The following is a 20,973-nucleotide window of genomic DNA, read 5'->3' as shown; positions in this document are numbered from 1 at the left end:
AATAAGCTTTCAGAACCTTTATGAGAAAAAAGTAACTGCAAAATAACTATTTGCAGCATAGAGACCTTAATCAAAGCCGTTGTCAAAATATAAAACAGTTCACCAAGACCATAACACTATCCTCATGCATGCTAAGTTCAGGTTTTAATATTTTAAATTACAGGGCAATATTTATTCACATCTGTCATAAAGGAACTGGGAATGTGGTTTACCTTGATGTGTTTTGATTTATTCTGCAGGCCCTGAGGTTATACCCGTGAATTAGAGGACATCAATAAGGAAAGACCATCTCCCCTATCCCAAAAGTGATAATTACCAACATCACTATTGATCTGACTATTGATGCATTGCTAATTGTTTCTTGCAGTTATATATTTAATTCCATCTTAGGCCATGTGAATGTGTTGACCTTGTGCGGCAGGAAATATAAGGGTTGTTCAGTAGAGGAAAAACACACATTAAGATTCCACTTAAACCCCTAAAACAGCAAGGACTTTTCTTTTTTCCATCCAAAGGAGAGAACCTGGTTATGATCTGTTCATGAGGTTGAAAAGCACAGGCAGAATGGCAATTTGAGTTGAGACAGCATCGGATGATACCTTAGTTATTTCTTTAGTGCAGCCTTGAAGAGTGATGCTCTCAAAAGTCTCCATGGATATTACTGAAGACTCAAGATGGCACCATATTGATCAATTACAACACTACATTATCTAAGATATAGAATAATAATGAAGATTATTCATCATTAAATGCGTATTGGATTTAGCACATTAAAAATGTAGTCTTATCGCTTAAATTAGTTTCTCTACACATTGGTTCTAACAGAAACTCAAGGTCTAACTTCATAAGTATGTAATTATATTTTGTATAAACAGTGAGAGAGAGGATTTAGAATAAGTTTTAGAATGTAATGTTTACTTGAATCAAGTTTGTTTGTGTCCAAATCCATAACATAAGTTAAAAGTCTCTACATATTTATACAAAACACCTATTTTGTATTGATGGCCCAGAAAAATGGGCAATTAATTAGTTTTTCAGAATAATCAGTGTTTTGCACACACTTGTTTTTCCTGTACAGTATTTTCATGAACAGTAAATTAAGCATGTTTATATACTATTTAACTATTATATATACTATTCAGGCATCAATTTGGTGTCATCTGAGCACAAGATGAGACATGCAGTGCAGATATATTTCATATTTCAGATAGCAAAATAAATATGAAATAAAACACCAAAGACGGACTTGTTGTGAACAGACACAATGGATGTAAGTGTCAGTTTTTAGTGGATGGATTTCTATGTAAAAAGTGAACTGCCAAGAGAATACTCTTGGGAGTTACATACCATGTCATATGATGACTTGGGGGGAATACTGTTTTTTTTTTTTTTTCATTGTCATCAGGTGGCTTTAATCTTTCGAAGGATCAAAGACAGGTACCCATTAGTTTTTCTTAAGTATGAAGCTAAATGTGTAGCAGTGCATTAGTGGGATAGCAGAATGGACAGTACACTTACTGTGTGCCAGACCACAGGTGCTTTGGGACAATCACTGCATGGAATTTACATAAGGGCCAAGTGCAATGTGTGTGTGTGTTTGTGTGTGTGTGTGTGTGTGTGAGAGAAGTGGTCGTCCATGGAGACAGATGGCCTTTGCCAGGACATCTGGTACCTGTCACAACACTTTGTGTGTGTGTGAACACTTCATTGGTGCGCCCTGCCCAGTTCTGCCCACCCATCAGGTAACTGTTTAGACCTTTAGTCTCAGCTGTAACAGAACATCAGCAAGGGCCATGTAGGTGTCTAATGCAAGGAGTGTGTCAGGCTTGTGTCCCAGCATGGCGTTAGGAAGTCCTTGAAGAGGGGTAGAGTTGCTCAACTCGTCACACATTGAGGGTGTTTGGACTTCATCCAAGAATGAGGTGATGATGAGAGTAGATACGACATTGCTGGCCTGAGGATGAGTCTGCCTGACTGGTGACCTCAGTACCTTCACTGCACATAACCTACATCTGAACCCCATCTGACGAACTATTGTTTTGACACAACTGTAGGTGATGCATTATGGCTTTACTTGGATACATGCACATACACGCATGCACATATTTACAATGGATGTCAGTAGTTGATGATTTGAAGATAATTACAGTGTATTTATTTTCTCTCGCTCTTCCCTCTGTCTCTCCCTTCAACTCCCGCCCCTCCAGATTGTGAAGCCGAGCCTCTAGCAGTGTAGTGCTGAAGGTGTGTTTGTGCTGTTATGCCCTCTGGCTTGGCTGCCAGCTTACTCCCACTGATCTGAGCCAGAAGGCAGACTGCCGAGGAATACCGATCACCTTGCCCAGACCGAATCCTTTGAGCTCTCTCTGGCATCTTTCCCCCTTCTGCCAGTTTCCTCCTCTGCTGCTCTCTTCCCCCTTCTGAAGTTGACAACAAAGACATCCTCAGGGTCCTCCTTGATGTGAGACCCACTCTTGATCTTTTTTCCCTATGTTTTTGTACCTTATAGTTGCACTACTTTCATATTCCACTAGCACAATATTTACACACCAGAAGACAAAGAAACAGGGGTCTTTTCATGTAGGAACCCCTGCCAACATGTTAATCACCTGAGGACCTGCAGTGGTCACGTTAGCCCAGCAGAGGCAGGACATTAGTGAGACACCAGATGCAGACATCTCTGCACATCATCTCCTCTTTGACCAAAGCTTTAAGACATTTTGCAGGTACTACTATAGGGCACCTATCTATCTATCTATCTATCTATCTATCTATCTATCTATCTATCTATCTATCTATCTATCTATCTAATTGATCTAACGATTGATCGATCTAGACTCTATAGGTTTGTCAGTACAAAAACCATAGCACTCTGGCTTGGAGCCATGATATCCAATAAGAGTCGCTCCTCCACACACACTCCTCCACACCCCTCTGCCTCTTCTCTCCTTACCCCACCCCGCCTCTCAAGCCCCCAACACTTCACCACCAGCCCCCTGCCTCCATGAAGAGAAATCTCTGAAGAGCTAATTAGTTGTGGAATGGAGTCCAGGAACAGCCAACGGAGCTGAAGAAGGGAGATTGGCGCTGGTGCTAGCTTTATCGGTCAGGGCCTGACAGAGGGGTGACAGTGAGTGGAGGCAAACCACCGGCTCACAACTGACAGAGACAATAAAGTGAGCCTCTGAGCCAGAGAGAAAGAGAGTGACAGACAGGCAAGCGAGGCGAAAAAGCTGGCTTCTAGGGGCTGTCCTGTGGCCTAGGAAAACTGCACAGTCCCAGCCACTGCAGCAAGTTTCCCCTGTCCAGAGTGTCATTAGTGTGTCATCCTATCTGAAGGTGTGTTAAAAAAGTAAGAGTAGAAGGTGCAGGTTTAGGCGTACCAGTTCATAATCTTAACTCCATTAAATGTCTGTTTGACATCAGAACAACTGGAGCATTCACACTTGTAGTCATTAAAAATGTTGTATGATATTTAGTTGAAAGCATTTGCATCTCTCTTGAAATTGGTTTAACAGAAGCCTCACAGTTTGTAGAAGTGCATTATCAATTTTTGTGGAAGCTCTAACTATAACATAAAACATTAGCATATAACTGCACTTGGACTTAACTTGTTTTGTAACTTGTGAGCAGGTGTGTGTTGGTGTGGGAAACTGCATTGTAAACTGTTTGTTATAGGATTTAATTGGTTTTATTGATATCATTGGCACTCATATCATTGATATAAAAACTTAATTGAATTTCGTTGAATCTAAGCTAGAATGTATCCTATCACCAGTGGTCTGATAAATGTACCCGTCTTAATTTTGTTAATAGTTTCAGGCCTGGGTCAGATACAGACTCATTAGTCCATAAAGCAGTGGCAGGCAAACACCGGCCAGTGGGCCAAATCTGGCTCTTCAACAAAAATATTTGGCTCTCTGACAACAGCTTAAGTCTTCCCTTTCATAGTTTGCATTAAAATTTGTAGACAGATAGGTTATATGAGCTGCTGAAATAAAGTCTAATAAGCTTATAAGAGAACATTAGCAACTGTCAGTCTTAAATTAAAAAAAAAAAAAGACAAAACACACTGAAAAGATACAATATTTAGATACAATGAACAAAGCTCAAAGTAACTGGCTTATGGTTGAACCTTGCTGCTGATGTCTGCCATAAAGTGTTGAATATGAATATTAGTTTAATCCAAAAAAGTGATCTACAAGGCTGCATGCATGGTTCAATGGAAAACTTATTTCAATTATCTTTCTAAGTTACGTTTACTGGCCACGCTCCATGCCAGTCATAAAACCACCATGAAACATTGAGAAGGACAAGAAGTGGAGGAGAAATAAAAGTAAGAAGAAAATGAAAACTGATCACTGGTGTTTTATGGTCATGGTTGGAGGATTGATGATACAAATACCCTCAAGTCAAGCTGCAGGCAGTCCAAATAAGTTATGTGTGTGACCCACGACTTCATGTAGGGGGTTCAGGACTCATGGCGATGCACAAAAGGTAAATGCACTCCAGTAAAACACTCACAGTAATGCTAGAGACAAGTTAAACAGAACTTTTGTAGAAGTGAAATAAAGGTACTGCATACTGCACAGCAAATGAAAGGATCTGGACAACATGCACATTAGGGCATGTGAGCGGGCATGTTAGTGCATGTGAGTCCCTGCTGTTAAACTGTTGGCCCTGCCACAAGACACAGGGACCGCCCACATGCAAGATGGCCCTGCAGTAGGCAGTGCACAGGTGAAAGCATACCTTCCAGAATTTCCTCCACTGAAGAAACCATGTTGGTCTCTGACAAAGCAAGAGATGAGACAAGAGCTCAAAGCCCAAAGTTTTTCATCAGTGTCATTCATGCGACTGACCCCAGAAGAAAGTCAAGGCGGAATTTCTTTCTCAGTCTGACCTGACTGGTCTGCCTTTTCCAAGATGGAGAACCCCAGGAGCTGCTAAAGGGCTTCAGCTGGGCTCAGCATTGGCTTTTCTTCTCTTCAGTGCGTAAGTAACTAGATACATACATCATTTTACATATCTGTTTTCATTAGTGACTGGCAACAGTAGCATGATAACTTTACCTAATTGCTGCAACCAGTATTATGAATGTGTTGGCAAATGTTGCTAGCTAGCTGACTCACTTCCAGCATAGCTCTGGAGCATATCACGGCATTGCCAGCATGGGCTACTGGCTGTGGCTAGATTGTTTTTGTGGGCTCTCCTGCAGACAGGGTCACTTGTTGTGTTTAGTTGCACGTTCAGTGGACTCTGTAATACCGTGCTGACTGAGAATGTGAAGGGGAGGGTGGTGGTTGTTGCTGTATCTTACTTGCTAACACACAGCAACAACCACCAACATACTTGTTGTTTGGTATATGGACTTTATGCAGCTTTATACCTCTACTCCACTACATTTTTCTCTGTCAGCTATAGTAACTATTTGCTTTTCATTCATTTTTTATACCCTTCCTGTCAAGGGATAACGTCTACCACCGAATATCTCCAAATTTGGTATTGTCAAATTAGATTTTTTTTGGATAAACTGAAGGATTAAGTGTTCCTCTATGGGGCCAGGCAATGCTCTTACTTATCAAACTAAACCATTAAAAATCCCTAAGATTAGCTGGAAAATGCACCATTATAAAACTGAAAACAGGGCTGTTTTTCTTATTATAATTAATTGCATTCCTTTCAGTAAACATGTAGTAAATTGATGGATATTATAAATTAAAATGGCCATGGTGATGTAGAGGGGCAATTATTTAGGTTGACCTTGTTAAAGGTTGGGAATGCAAAGAGTTTACTTGGCTTTTGCAGTGATACTGTTAAACTACCTTGCGTGGGATGAACCTGTACTCAGTATATCAGTATATCAATATGTGTTTGCATTTTCGTTTAGTTTTTTATGACTTTGATTTACAGTGGCCTCTTCTCCCGGTTGCTAGATCCAGGTTTCACTAAAGTTGAGCAAAGGTTTCATGAAGATACATGCAAAAATTTTTTAGAAGCATGTAAGTAATTAAGTAGCGGCTGTGTAGATGTCACATACATGTTAATCCCTTGCTATTGTATCTCCCTAGCTCATTACAGTTAAGTTGAATCAGGTGGTCAGTGGATGGAAACTTGGGTTTCGGGTGTTTTGTGTTCATTACACAGAAGACAGAAGAAGAAGCTCTCCTTGGACCCTGGGAGGAATGGATGTCTCCTGCCATTTGTCACCATCTTTCCACCGCTGAAGCAGCCCACACGTCCTCACAGTGACCTTCCATCAGCTTGTGAGTACTAACACAGTGCATGTGAAATTCTATTTGGTAGTTTTGTTGTAGTTTGCCATCAAGTCACCATCTGTCTCAGGCCCCCATGCTTCCAAGCAACAACACTGGCATTCTGACATGTCATAGAAGCAAAAGCACAGGTGTAAATAATACAGTTTTTGGTGGGTTGAATTCCAATTAACTGCCTCAGTTTCAACGTCCAGCTACTGAACATGTTGGTATTGTACAATATCATTTCTGCTGGATGTGTTAGCAGCAAATGAGTTTCAAGGTCATTTGTAAAGTTTATAGCTTTTTCTGCTACACCCACGTAGTCAAAAATCTGTTACTGAGGGTTTAAATAGTAAGAGTTAAATACAACAGGGCTCTGTCCTACACAGTGCTGTGGTGTGTGAATACTCACAAGCTCCCGCACAAGTTCTGCTCTGGTACAGAAAATCTTACATACTGTATTTATCTTAGATATATCTTACTTCTGTTGACTTTAATCAAAGACAAAAAGCTTAACAAGAAGCAGCTGGCAAAATCTCAGTGAGGAAGATGCACACAATTCTCTGTGGCAGGTATCAATAATGGTTTAAGAGTGAGAAAGTATCTAACATAAGAACAAAAGATTCTAACGATGTTTGCTCCACTATACCTTTGCTAACATGGCCTGAGTATGGGGAAAGGTCAGATAGGTGGCATTATACTTTTATGATGATCATTTATTTATTTTGTCAAGTAAGTCCAATCAGAATGCCTGGGAGCTACCTGGATAGCAAACAGGGATAATTAGCATCACTGGGAGAGGTGGTCTCTCCTTGTACTCTGGCCTCCACTTGCTTTTATCTGTAGAGGTGAGGTGGTGGAGAAGCTAAATATTGATGGAGCTGCCCATACTCAGTGAAACTCAAACAACACTGTCCGGCTTTGTGAGGGGCTTTGTTTCAATGCTGGATTCTCTTCTCACATACACTAAGGATGACAAACTGCAATCATTTTTACTTATTTTTGTCTCTCTTGCCATTAAATGTGTAACTTGCAATTACACTCAACCTCAATTTTATTTTTATCAGACAAAATAGGGTTGTTTATCTTGGGTTGCTTTCAACACCTGTAGTTTGGTTCCCTTGGTCCAGTGCTGTAAACACCCACAGGGAAAAATCTAACTGAAGTTTATTCTGTTGACTGACAGGAAGTGATGCTGCAAATCACTGGGCCTTGGTTTTGAGTATTAGACGAGGCTGCCACATGACCTCCTCTGTTGAGAAATGATGAGGAACAGCTAGAGATTTTGGACATGGTGTGTGCCGTGCCATAAAATGGGTGAATTTATGGCTTTCAGACCTTGGTTGCTACAAGTTAAAGAATTATATAGTTGGGGTTTGTTTTCTATATTGAGAAGATTGTAGCTTTATTGACAAAAAGTCAGGATGAGATGACAGTCCGATTTCTGCTCCTCTGTAGGCATGTTAATGTGAGCTAATTAGTTTTCATGCCCTGACTTTTTATCCTCATTTTATATAAAGAATATTACACCATGCCTGCTCAGGTTTACACCAGGGATTTCTGCAGCCTTCCCTTGTGAGTTGAAACTAACCACCTCTGGAATGTCCCCTCTGTAATTCCCCAAAAGTAGTCAGTTGAATACTAATTAAATTGTGTTTTTACTGCATGTACTGACAAGAAAAAATGACTGGGGATGTAGAATTATCTGTCCAAATAATCCACCCCCAAGACACTTTTTACAGTAAGCATGGAAACACACACCATTTCTACAGTACATTAGTTTGCAGTGGAATTATCTAATGAATTTAATCAGTATTTATTACTAAGCAAGAAGAGGTGAAAAACATTTTTTTTTTTTTTTACCTCTTCTGGTTTCACATCTGTTGCATCTGACTACGCCAAATGAATATGTTTCATTGTAGTCACAAGCATGCTCTATTTTACCTGTACCCACGCCTAACTGTAACGTCATGGTGTACAGATCATACCTGAGTACCCTTCAACAAAGACATTATTGAATATGGTGTTGTATTAGTCTCCTTAAGAGGCCCTTAAAAAGTGTATATTAACACATCGTGTTCAATAAAAAAAACAAAAACAACACACACACAGAAAAAAACGCATTTAGTCTGGTATTTCAGTCCCTGCACACCCTCACAGGTGTTTTCAAACACCCTGGTTAATAAGACCTTAACTCTGACCTGTGCAGGGAATTATGTGAATTTTGGAAGATAACCAGTTAACTTGACAAATGAGTGACGAAGCTTTATATTAAACCCTGGTAAACCCAAAACACATTGAATTCAACAACACCACACACTACAGCCATCCAAATATTCACACTGTCGAACACACCTCTCTAGGATAGTTTCAATGAAAACTGAACATAAAATAAAACTGGACATAAAATAACCTTCATGACAGTGGGATTTATTGCAGGACTGTTGTATTAGACTGCATTAGCTGCGTTGCACCCTTCACCAGTGTGAAGAAACAGGGCTGCTGTTACTTTTTCATTACCGTTAGCTGAATCTGAGGCAAGACTGCTTCTGTAAATTGTTGTAGCTTGCCTTATTGTTATCCTTTGTTGCACTGTGTACAGTGATGCAGAGAAAAAAGTCTAATGCTTAGACTAACAACATTAGGTTTGAATCGCAATGAAGTTTGTTAATGACGCTTGGTTATCCTGTTGTCTACTATTAAATTTAACTGAAAGGCTTCGTAGTATTGCTGGTACACCATGCAGAGGCCTGATGTGCTCTATGAAAAGTGCCCATTGTAATGTATGCCCTCTCTTATTGTGCTGCAGTATTCTCATAGATGCTAATCATAATGCCTTTTAAGCCCTCAGGGCATTTCTAAAGGCACCCAGATGAGCAATATTGATTAGAGATTGTCTCCTGAGTTCTAGAGGTCAATCTGAATTTCTGAAGTCTGTTTGCCTCTATTTGGAATATTACTGCTTGTAACTGAAAAGACCAAAACAAAAGGGACAGCAGATGTAAGTGGACAAACTGTGGAACTGCTTCATCTACCAAACAATAACTGATGGTTGTCCAAATTAGAACAACTGGCAAGTGAAATTCAGTCCTCCATTGTGTTTACTGGGGAATTGTATTGTCCTGTTTTTGTGCTTTACTTTTGCTGAAGACATTCTGTGTATACCTTGGGGTATGCTGAATAATTAATGGTGCCCTAATGACAACTGTAGTCCCAGATATAAGAATGACCTTAAAAAACATTGATCTTTTTTGATGTTGCATAGTACTTTGAACTATAAATCTGTTTACCCTGTTGACCCTGGCAGACTGATCTAGAGCCAGCATTTCAGTTGAAAATCCAAACTGGTGACACAGTGTGTCACAGTTAAGATTTTTTCTTTAGCTCCTAGTTGTTATAGCTCTATTAATCAGTAAGGTTTTATGTGATTATTTTTTTTCTAACAAAATAAAAACATCTTAGCTCGTTTGTATTGAGTTTGATTTGAAAGTTTGGTTCAGCAAAATTCTGCGCCTTTCCCAAACTGTGACAGACCAGGCAAGACTCTAAGGTCTGTTTAGTACATTGACGACTGTCGTATCAGCTCCCCTGCCAAGTGTAAATAGGAGAAGTAGTTTGTGTTCTCTCACACATAGCTGCTGGTAACTTTAGCATTAGCAAAGCTGAAAAGTGCTGAAAAATAACATTCTACACAAAGAAGTTTTATTTCTCTACAGTAGTATAGCACATGGGACTGCAGATAACTGTGTCATGTTGAAAGCGTAATAAGATGAGGCTGACAAATGGCAAGATTATCTGTGTTGAACAGTAGAGCTGCACTGACACTCCCACACAGAAATACACACTGGAGAGCCTCTTGTAGTTGAGCTGCGAGCTCAGCTACACCTGTGGCCACTAAGTTACTCTCTCAAAGGGCCATAAATGTTCTCTGATACTGTCAAAGCTCTGCCTGACTCTGTGTCTTTCAAGTGGAGAAACAGAGACTTCTGCAGAAGCTTTTCATGGCTGGTTAGCTCTGACCACCAGCTCTATGACGTGCTGCTGAACAGTTGTCCATCAGTCTGCCCCATGTCCCCTGATCCTCTGTGTCATACACCACGTAGCTACAAGGCCACCCCTCCTTCAGTCCTTGCTCCTCTGTTGCATTTTTAAAAATATGCTTGCATAGAGCCTTCTAGCAGAATTTCAGGGTGTAGTTCACTTCTAAGGTTGTATCTGGAAGGTCTGTGTTTTAGGGACATCTTTGTTCCTGTGTTGGTTTCAGATGACAAGTCTGTTGCTAGTAGCAAACACTACTGGCTCAGTTCAGTAGCTTCAGTTCAGCAGTTACAGTAGTTGCATGACATTGTTACTTCCACTGTTCTCTCTGAGCTGTGACATACAGGGGGCAGAAGGTGTGTTATTGTGAAGTACAGTTTACATGTAAGAGAAGAGTGGATGTCTTTGGAGGTTGTAATCATAAACTGATATGTTTCTGTATGGCTAAAACAGCTACTTAATCTGGCTACGTAGCAAAGCTTAGTGACGTTTACTCTCTCATCTGTTAAAGAGTTAACTACATTAATATTTACTCTGTACTCTCCTTGTAAAATAAATAATGCTATTACAAAAACTAGTTTCAGAAAAGGTAGAGTAATAGTCGTTTTTCATGCAACTGAGGTCTTTGGCTTTTTCCTGTGCAGCCACCAGAGACACCTAAACATCAGACAGATGTGCACAATTGTGGTTCAGAAAGTGAAAACAGGAACTTTCATTTGCTGGCTTGAGCCTCTGTTGTGATGTGATATCAGTGAATAGTAGGCAGTAGTAACATACTGACATGAAAATGCTGGAGATCTTGCAAATATTTCATGGTGGGGTTTTAAGTTTAATATAAAATATTAAAAATTCAAGAGGAAAAAATAGATAAAGTGATTATACTATTTAAAACAACAGGAGAATCTAAACATAATAGCAAAACACTTGTCATTCTCATAGAGATCTTTTGTCTTATGAAGGCAACATGTGATGCAGTACTGCATGATGCATAACATTATATAGAATACATACAGTGTCTGAAAGGTTAGAAGGAAGCTACAGGGAGATGTCTGTTGTGTTGCCTGGCTCTAAATGGAGGTGACAGCATTCAAACATAGTGACCTTGTGAAGGGGACCAGTGACGGGCTTCCCTGTGACTGAAAGAACATTTCTGGAGGCACCCTGCAAGGCTTTTTGGTTTGCGAGGGCCTATCATCAAGAGAGCCTGCATGACGGGAGTAAGAGTAGCTTTTTATTTTTTTCCTTCTAGTTTTTTTACTTGCTGCCAACACCACCACATCAACAAGCTCACGTCAAATATACAACCCTACAACTAGCTTTGACGGGACAGACTTTGATTGGCTTGGGTGAATACGGGCTTGTGAAGGAAGTGTATATTGATATGATAAAACATATTTAATCCTGAAAGTGTACAGTGTATTGATTTTGGAAAGTTGTACTACATAAAAGTAACATAAGATGTGTTAAAAGAAATATGAAAGCTTGCAGATGAGTAGGTACTTTAAGTTTGAGTGCTTTTATTCATCCTTGGATCAGTGATTATTCACAAGATTATACATGGTCGATACTTCAAAAATGACTTCAAATTCATAAAATGCTAAATTTATACAGGTTGGGAAAAGCGTGTAGAGGACTGTCAAGGTTTTTAAAGGTTTACTTAGCAAAAGTAATGGATGAGATATGTCAGTTTCACAGTTTATAAGCCCTCTGTGTCCCTGGAGGGGTGCCGTAGCCTCTGGCCATTCTCCCCTTACCTTAGGCATCATCTGGAAAAAAAACTGATGCTTCTAGTCATTCTGCATCCCTGCATCTGTCTAAAAATAATTGGTCAGGAACCTTCTCTCCAAAAAGGGGCCATGAAAGAGTAATAGCTTGCAGCAAAAACACGTATGTCTGACAGATCACATTTGAAACTAAAAATGTATAGACCTACACTCTGTGCACTACAAGCCTCATACCTAGTTTAAACAAAGTTTCCTTTACTTTATCAACACCACTACAGAAATGTGGGGTCTACACAGTTGAACATACTAAGCATTGCAGTGTTGCAGGCTTTCTAGACAATTCTGGTCAACTTAAGACAACACACATAAATTAAATAAGTAGCCATTCATCCCAAAGTAAAGGGTAGAAGTACCTTAATTGAATGTTAAAATGAAACAGAATTCTGCCCATTACATTGTTCAACTGTGGAATATGTGTAATTATTTAAAGTAACAATAGCCTCTTATTGTGTATGTTACATTTTCTTTGCAGTTTCTGTGAGGGTTTTGTGAAAGTAGCTGGTTTATCAGTTGACTGTTGTAGGACTCTGTTCCTCCTTTCGACTGTGTGCCTCGACCTGGAATCTTTCTCTGCAAAGAGCCAAAGGAGAAAAAAAGAGTGAGATTTCCATTTGAATTACTGGTCAAAAATAGTCTCCCTAAATGGAAATACTCAGAAAATGGTACTTGCTTATTACCAAAGGGTTATGGGGACACCATGGTCCAAATACCTGCTTTTCTCAAATGGAAGTATCTCTTTCTTTCCACCACCGTGTTGTCCATTATTTTTTGTGAACAGCAACAATAGATATTTGATATTCTGTAACATCCTCATATGCATGGGAACGTATGCACAAAAGAAAGATTGTTTTCTTCCACATTTAAAATGAAAAAAAATATATATATATTTATAAGAAACAATATATTTATTTACTTGCAATCCAGTGTTGGAGGGGACATGAAATGCATTCAGTGGATCGGGCCTGAATTTTCACTCTGTAGTCAACCACTAATAACGGGGCATATCTACATTTGCCATTCTTTTTGGCCTTGTCTAATCTGGCAGAAGAAAGGCTCCTGTGCTCAAGTACTGGGGGGAAAACAATACCACTGGGCTTTGCTCTACCTGTAAGCTCACAGATGAGACAGAAACAGAGAAAAATTAAGGGTAAAAAATCATTATTCTCTGAATGAGATGTCTTGGGTTTGATCAGAGTGTGAATCAAAGCCCAACTCTTAGACTACTTAAACATTCACTTTTAAAATTCCAACCTGATTGTACTTTTATGGAAATTTCCTGCCATCAGTGGCTGCATTCTCTCCTATCTCCAGGTCCTCTTGTATCCCTGTAGATATCTGACTCTGCCCTTCATTAGAATTCTCTTGGTAAGAAAGCAGAAGAAATGAGCAGAAGATGTAAATTCAGTCGAAAAGAAAAGGTTTAGATCTTTTCCTTTTTTGTCCAGGGAATAGACAAAAAAGAAAAATCATGGATACACCACATCATCGAGTCAAACCTGACGCCAGGGCAGAAGAGTTAAGAATTTATTTAAGAATATGTTACAATGCATCACAGTCACTGTCATCATCATTGTGATAGAAATTATACTGTATCTGCTTAGTATTTTTTTTTTATTATGTGATGCCTCTGTTAAATTATATTATATTATATTATATTATATTATATTATATTATATTATATTATATTATATTATATTATATTATATTATATTATATTATATTATAAAGCATATATGATTGTGAGACAATTATAAAATTTGTGGTTACAAAGTTAAACATCACAGCCAACAATGAAGTGCTAAGATGGTAGGCTCCTTAAAAAGCATTCAGAAGAGAAATTATTAGAGAAATTATTAGTGTTTTAAACAATTTCCAGATGGGACTAAGTCAATCCAGGTTTCAGTGGGAAAGAAATCCTTTTCTTAGCAAACATGCAAGCAGACATTCATGCAGATATGTCATGTGAAACTATGGAATATGGTGCCTGGCTGATGCTGGGTTTCCACTGCTGCTCTCTATCATTAATTCTTTGAGTATTTAAAGGCCTTTGTAAGTAACGAAGAAACCAAATAAATTCAAGCTTGTTCAGCTACTGTACTGCTGTACACTCATGAGTATTGTGACAGCGCTCACAGCCCAGTGTACAATCAATGTAGTTATGAGTGTAAATTAGGAGAAATAGACTTGAAATATAAACAGTTGTGTGCCCATGCGAGTGTAGACAACAGTACCGAGCATCTGTTCCATCAGGCAGACATAAGACGACAATTGAAAGTCATAGCTTAAACTTGTCTGGTCTAGACATCCTCTTAACTTTCCTTGTATTTAGATAGCAATATTAACATATTTATGTCAGTAGTACTAAACTAATGCTGCTTTTAATTAAGTACTTTCCTTTGCATATAAACTAGTGTAGGTTGAGATGTGTCAACATGATGGTGTATCTGCACCTTGATAAATGTGAATGTGTAAGTTTGTGTAGGTTCTAGGCAGATTTACGAGGGACCTTGTATTTAAAAATGCTGTGCTTGATTCTTTATCTTAGTAATTTTTGCTTACTTTCAGTGACCTCTGCTGTTTTCCATTTTTGGTGGCTGGAGCCACACAAACTGGATTCACATGCACAGTGAGCATTTTGATTGTGAACTGTTTTTATGGATTGTGCTGCAGTAGATGGTGAAAAGAGCCGGTTGCAGTGGAGCCTGCAGCACATCTGCATTCCTATAATGGCAAGTTAACATATTTATCTACATTGATGTCACTGTGGTTTTCTACTGTTGGTGATGTCAGGAGAGGAAGACAGCATTCAGACTGGTCTGGCACACATAAAAACATGTAAAATAAGACAATGGGCTGTTATGAAGTGAAGGTTGCTGTCATCTCCAAACTGATTATATACTAGACCGTGAATTTTCACTGGCCGATATGGCTTTTAATACTTTTGATTTCTCCATAGACAAGGTGACAGTTCAATGAATAAATAAAGGTCTAATTATCAAAATGCCAACATAAAATAATGATCTCGACCGATCCTCTTGATTATATGTAATTTCACATTCTGATCATCAAACATTTGTCAATTTAGTTAGTTTATGTAGTTCTCTAAATTTGTGTAAGTAAAGGCCAAATGCCAGAGAGACAATTAATTGTGAAGAGAAACTTTATCAGTATATATGGGTATGCCCTCATATTAATTTTATTTTAGTACATTTTAAGTCCAATTAAACTTGACAAATAAGTTCAATTTCCATTATTATTATTTCCAATATTTTCAGATGGGAAGCATAGAGCCATTTTCTTAATCTATGCTTTAGATATGTGATGGCAATATTGTAGCCGAGCTGTGGCCACACAGGAGCATCCTCGAACTGCGGGGAGACACAGTCACATCTCCATTCTAGTGACAAGATTGTTAGAAATTAAAAAACCTTTCAAGTGAAAAATTCTTTGAGTGGCCGCCTGCCATGATGGGCACAGAAAAAAATGTAGGCCATAATAATTCCTGACCGACCAGGGAAATGGCATCAAGGCCGATGTGAGTCACACGGCAGCCAACCAGCACTTCTTCTCATTATTAAGAAGCCATGCACCGGCTCCCAGATGCTAATCAGTCTCCCAGAGACCTCAGCGCTGTGTGGTTAGTACAGATTTACAGCTCTTCTCAGCCCTCCACTTTTATTAAAGATGATCTTTCACACAGAAGGAAAAGGATGTTCTCCAGACAAATGTTAAAATGCAATGCAAAGTTTCAGGCATGAAAGGCGAAAACTGTAGGATTATTCCACAGTTATTCCGGGGAGGATGAAAAAGGAGGAAAGAATGTGGAACAAAAACATCAAAGGGCCGTAGAAGAAGGGTTAAAAAGGGAGAAAAGCTGTGAAATATTTAGTACAAGTTCCCAACAGGTGGTCAAGAGTGCAATGCAAGGCTATGGTTTTATTACCATGAATAATGGATGACGCTTGTACTTATGAAATTTAGTAACTTACTTTCTCCTAATTGAAAAAGAAAAGTAATTCATATACAATAAAATATACAGCACTAAATTAAATTGTTTCAAGATGTAATTAAATGACAATTAGGCTGTAGAAATTAAACACAGAAACCATATCAATGCAATAAAAACATTAAAAACTGTTTAATTCCACTGCTTCAGTAAATTCTGGTGGCCAAAATCTATTCATTCAACATTCAAATTTCCAATAAACCAATTTGAACTAATTGTTTTTTTTGGTTTATAGGAAACCACTGAACTATGCTCAGTTTATATATTGACTTACATTATATATGAATAATCATAACACACATGCTGCACATACTAGAAAACTATTTGTTTGTACATCATGCTTAAACATTGTGTAACTGAGAATCAGTTGTGCTTCACAAGAAAACACTGGTAGAATACTGCACCAGTGACAGCCATACTTGATTTCTGAGATGTGATCAGTTTGAATGGTGTCTAAACACTGTCTGAAAATATTGTGTCTGATTATGGGAACAGAATGGATAAATTATAAACAGATTAACATTTGGCACTGGGATTGCTCGCTGCAAAGGCACTAGAGAGTTTCTGTGAATGCACTTGAATATGATTATGCTCCGTCTCATCGGCGTACATATCATTAATGCTCCTCACCCATTCTATACAAAACTGTATTCATTCACTGATGCAACACTGCAGTGAAAACACCTCCATATTACCTGCTAGAATATGTATATTTTTTTAAGATCAGTGTTTTACATTTGTCATTGAAAATCAAAGTTATAGTTATTTGAAATCATGAGCTTTTACTAGGGCTACCTGATAATCATTTTTATTATCAGGTAATCTAAAGGTCATTACTGTAGGCTCATATTTTAGTGGTATAATAAAGTTTCAGTTAAAATTACTCATTTTGTGTGACTGACAGTCAGAAAAGTAGCAAAAGAAGCTTTAAGATCTTATAACCGTTAAATGTTTCCCCCTTTCACTTGATAGACAGTGCCATGTTTTCACAGCAGACTATGATCTTTGCCCTTCCAGACTTTGACTGGAAGTAGAAAAACAGTAATCTCCAGTTGGGATGCTGTGTTTGACTGAAGAAGACTGAGTTAAAACCACATACTTTGTGTGAGAAATAATAATACTTTGTTGTTTTGTGCTATTTATCACTATGTTCCAGGAATCTGAAGTTATGGTAAGCAAACACTTGTCCACACCATATTTTGCTCCATTCTAAAATTAGCATGGCTTGTGGTGAGAGCCGCAGGGTGTCTCAGTATTTGAAGCTGTCGTATTTGATTCTTCTCTTTATCTTTCTTATCCTTCCTCATACACTATGCTCTACTATACATCTTAATATAGAACTAGATTGCCTCAACATCACTTCCTCCCTGGTCTCTCATCTACAGGTCATTTTGTTAGCAGTTTAGTCCACCAGACAGACAGTACAGTATTTAATACTGTAAAGACAGACTCTCTTTTAACATTTAATCTGCATGAAACTAACAGTAAATTATAGACGACAAGTAACAGCAGCACATCAGTGATCTTTTAAGACAAGCCTTTTAAGTTTTGTCGGTCTTTCACAAGGGCAGATCTCCACAGATGAACCTTGTATCTCTAAGATTATTAATACAAGCCTTAGGGAGAACAAACTGCAAGTCTAGCAACTACTTTATTAATCTCTCCTTAAATTAAGGAGCAGTGGTGGGCATCCTTTTCCTGTGGTTTTCCTTTTGCAGGTTTTACACACAGTAGAAGCCTGCATAGGTTCATAAACCCAAATGTCCCGTGGCGATTATTAGACACACTAACGACAATGCAATTAAGACCCTCGCCTAACTAAAAACAACTGAGTATGCAAAAAAGTAAACTGTGCAGGAGTGTTTTTATTTGCCTTAATTCATAGACAGGTCCTTAGTCTGCCTTACAGGTAAGTTTGAATTTCATTTGGCTCTGCTCTCTCTTAACAAACGATGAAGAAAAGGGCTTAATTAACATATATTTACAAATTATACTATTCAAACTAATTTAGTTTCTGCAAAATGAATCTCAATTACAAAGGAAATTGAAATGGAGCATTAAAATGGATGAGTGTTGTTTTATGAGAGAGTCTTTTGCATCACTGATCTTTTATTAAAGTTATTCAGTAGCCTTTTGCAGGATTTGAATGAACAGTGCTTATAGAAGATCACACAACAGTGTTTCCAAATTATGTATGAATTCATACTCTGCATGCAGCATTCATGGAAAAAAATGCCACTGGGAAATTCTGGAAGAGGTCACTTTATGAGTATGATCCTTTTTGACTATTTGTAAGCATGATATCCCACTAAATTAGCTACATGACTATAATTGATTTATTTGTCTTTCAGATTAAAAGAACGGAATTTCTCATGGAAGATGGAGACTGTAATCAATATCGAAATTACAATCTTTCAATGCTGAAAATGTTTTTTAATAATCCCCAAATTAAATTTCAGGTCCTAATAATAAAGAAAAAATATGTAATCTGTATTGATAGGTTAAGTCAGGCATATTTTCTTTAACAGTATTTCTGTTAAATCAGATTATATTAATTTAGTTACTACACAGTAATAAATACCTTGGCATCATTTAAAGGGTCTACATTTTCATACACATTTACCTTGTAAATGTATTTTATTTACACACTCTTGCACTCTTGTAAACAGATGAATGTAATTAATAGTTAATGACAAGCCCATCCAATAGCATTTTGAATTTAATGTTTAAACTTATATAAATGAAGTACCACTAAGTTCCACTTTGAAGAGTTGTACTCCTTTTAAAGTTTTTATTTATTAGGTCTTTAATGAAATACCTTTTGTTTCATGTCCATTCTTAATTGTCAGGGTTCCTAAGTGACAGAAGCAGCTCAAATTAAAAGATGATTAAAACCTCATTCATGTCACAAAATATTGGTAATATTCCTGATTGATATTTGATGTATATTGATATTTATTTCTTAATAACTCCACATTAAAATTGCACACGGTGTCCACAGTGTATGACTGAGATGTAGTTGAGTCACATGATTTTCAACAATATACTAATTTCTACATCTTCACAGTGAGCAGCCTCAGAGCGGCACTATTATGAAGCCGTCACAGCAGATAGCAGCCTCACATTTATTTTTGTTCTACATATTTCTCCTACATTCCACTTATTATTATTCATTTCAACAATGAATATACATATCATGATTTGATAATGCGGCCGTAAAGAAAGATTTTCTTTCCCAACCATAAAGCAAACCATTTGTTCGCGAGTTCCATTTTTTGTTCCTTTGACTCTGTCATACACAATTTATTATTTATCCCAGTCTTCTGTATTACAAATGGTCTCAGGATTAGGACAAATCAGGGCTCTCCAAACTATCAGGAGGGAAATGGATTCCTGAACAATATGTGTCAACGGAGAAATTGGCAAAGGAGTGACAGTGGCCCTGGAGAGGGGCCAAACAATGCCTGTATGTCGCAGGAGGAAATCGCAGTGTTCCACTTGAGACAAACACAATTTCATATTAATGAATAATTGAGAAAGTTTAGAACTGGGTTGGGATGTATCTGTGTCACGGTAATACTCAGATTGTTTCCAGCAGCGCAGCCGTATAGAGCAGGGTGTCTTTTGTGGGATTAAGTGGATTGATCACATAGGGTCATGAAAAGACAGGCACTGGGAAATTTTTGGAATACTTTCCTCAAGAATGAAAATTTAGAATTGCATTTCAGCTTCAAACTTTGCAATTTCGAAAAAAAAACCTTGAAGTTTAGGATATATTTTAATTCAAATGATTCACATAAACTATATTTAAAATTCATTTAGATACAACCATCATTTGATTTAATTGGCTGTAACCTGTGTTAGCCAATATTATCATACATGTATTTACGGCTCATCAGCATGAACTAACTGTGCTGGTGCTTGTTAACCTGTGCCTCGGTAACAAGGCCAGAGCTCATTTGTTACATGAGAGGAGAAGGAGGAGAAAGGAGGGGGTGGTCGACTTAGAGCACAGTGCCTTGACTGGAGACGAGGACGCTCCATATTGCACCCCCATCCATGCTAATGATCCGAGCTCTGCACATAATTAAAGCCCTGGTACCCCTCTCCTGTGAAACGTAAGGGAGGATTCATGTACGTCTCCCAATGTAGCTAGAGGAGGTTTGGAAAACTTCTGAACATCTATGGTCCATTATGTATAATTTCAAAACACATCCCAAGTATGAGGAAAAGAAACTTTTCATTTTTAATGACAAAATCATGAATTATTCTATTTATTGTATACACTCACTCTTTCAAAGGTAGCTGGTCCATGAAAGGTGAAACTGAAACAGGAGGAAAGTCTTTTTGCCGTTAAGTAGGACTTACAGTGGCAAACGACACCTGTTGAGCACTGTGGAAATGAGCAGAAGCTAAGTGAGTTCAACATTAAAAGGATATCTTTTATATTAACATTTTTACAGCTTTTCTTTTGTTTTACTTGTGATTCACTTCACTCCACCCTCCGTTATTTTTATAAATCCAGAAAGATAAGGAGAAGGTACCATGACAGAAGCAAAACGCAGTAACTCCTGGTCCCACAGTATACAGGAACGATTCAAACACTGCTCACTTATTTAGAAACTAGAATTTGGTCTTTTGATATTTCATAATAGAATTCTTAAAAATCGAAAGGTGCATCTATTTTGAATTGGGGGGGACAATGTGATCCCTAAGTTTCCATGTAAAAAACTAAAAATCATCCATGAGTTCTTGGACATTTCAAACAGACAATGCAGAGAAAATGTGCTTTTTCATGTAGTTGAGAGATGTTGTTGTAATATTGTGTTATTTGAAGTCTGAGAATTTCAGCCATGTTTCTAGTTTTAATTACAATATTACTAGTTGT

At 38.0% G+C, this 20,973-nt stretch overlaps 1 long non-coding RNA gene across 3 annotated transcripts in view; it reads left to right on the top strand.

Moving 5' to 3' along the window:
* Positions 1-4,686: 4,686 nt before the first annotated feature.
* Positions 4,687-20,973, top strand: part of LOC139636840 (uncharacterized) — a 167,087-nt gene continuing 150,800 nt past the window's right edge. For 2 of the 3 annotated variants that reach the window (XR_011694478.1, XR_011694476.1), the window contains exons 1-2: positions 4,687-4,995; positions 6,072-6,266. This is a non-coding gene — a long non-coding RNA (uncharacterized lncRNA). The remainder of the gene's footprint in view (positions 4,996-6,071; positions 6,267-20,973) is intronic. The other variant, XR_011694477.1, reaches the window with a different exon arrangement.

The sequence above is a fragment of the Trachinotus anak genome, unplaced genomic scaffold (genome assembly GCF_046630095.1).
Source record: "Trachinotus anak isolate AG129_WGS33_773 ecotype Australia unplaced genomic scaffold, CSIRO_AGI_Tana_v1 ptg000019l, whole genome shotgun sequence".
Classification (NCBI taxonomy): domain Eukaryota; kingdom Metazoa; phylum Chordata; class Actinopteri; order Carangiformes; family Carangidae; genus Trachinotus; species Trachinotus anak.
This window is presented reverse-complemented; position numbering and strand designations above follow the sequence as displayed.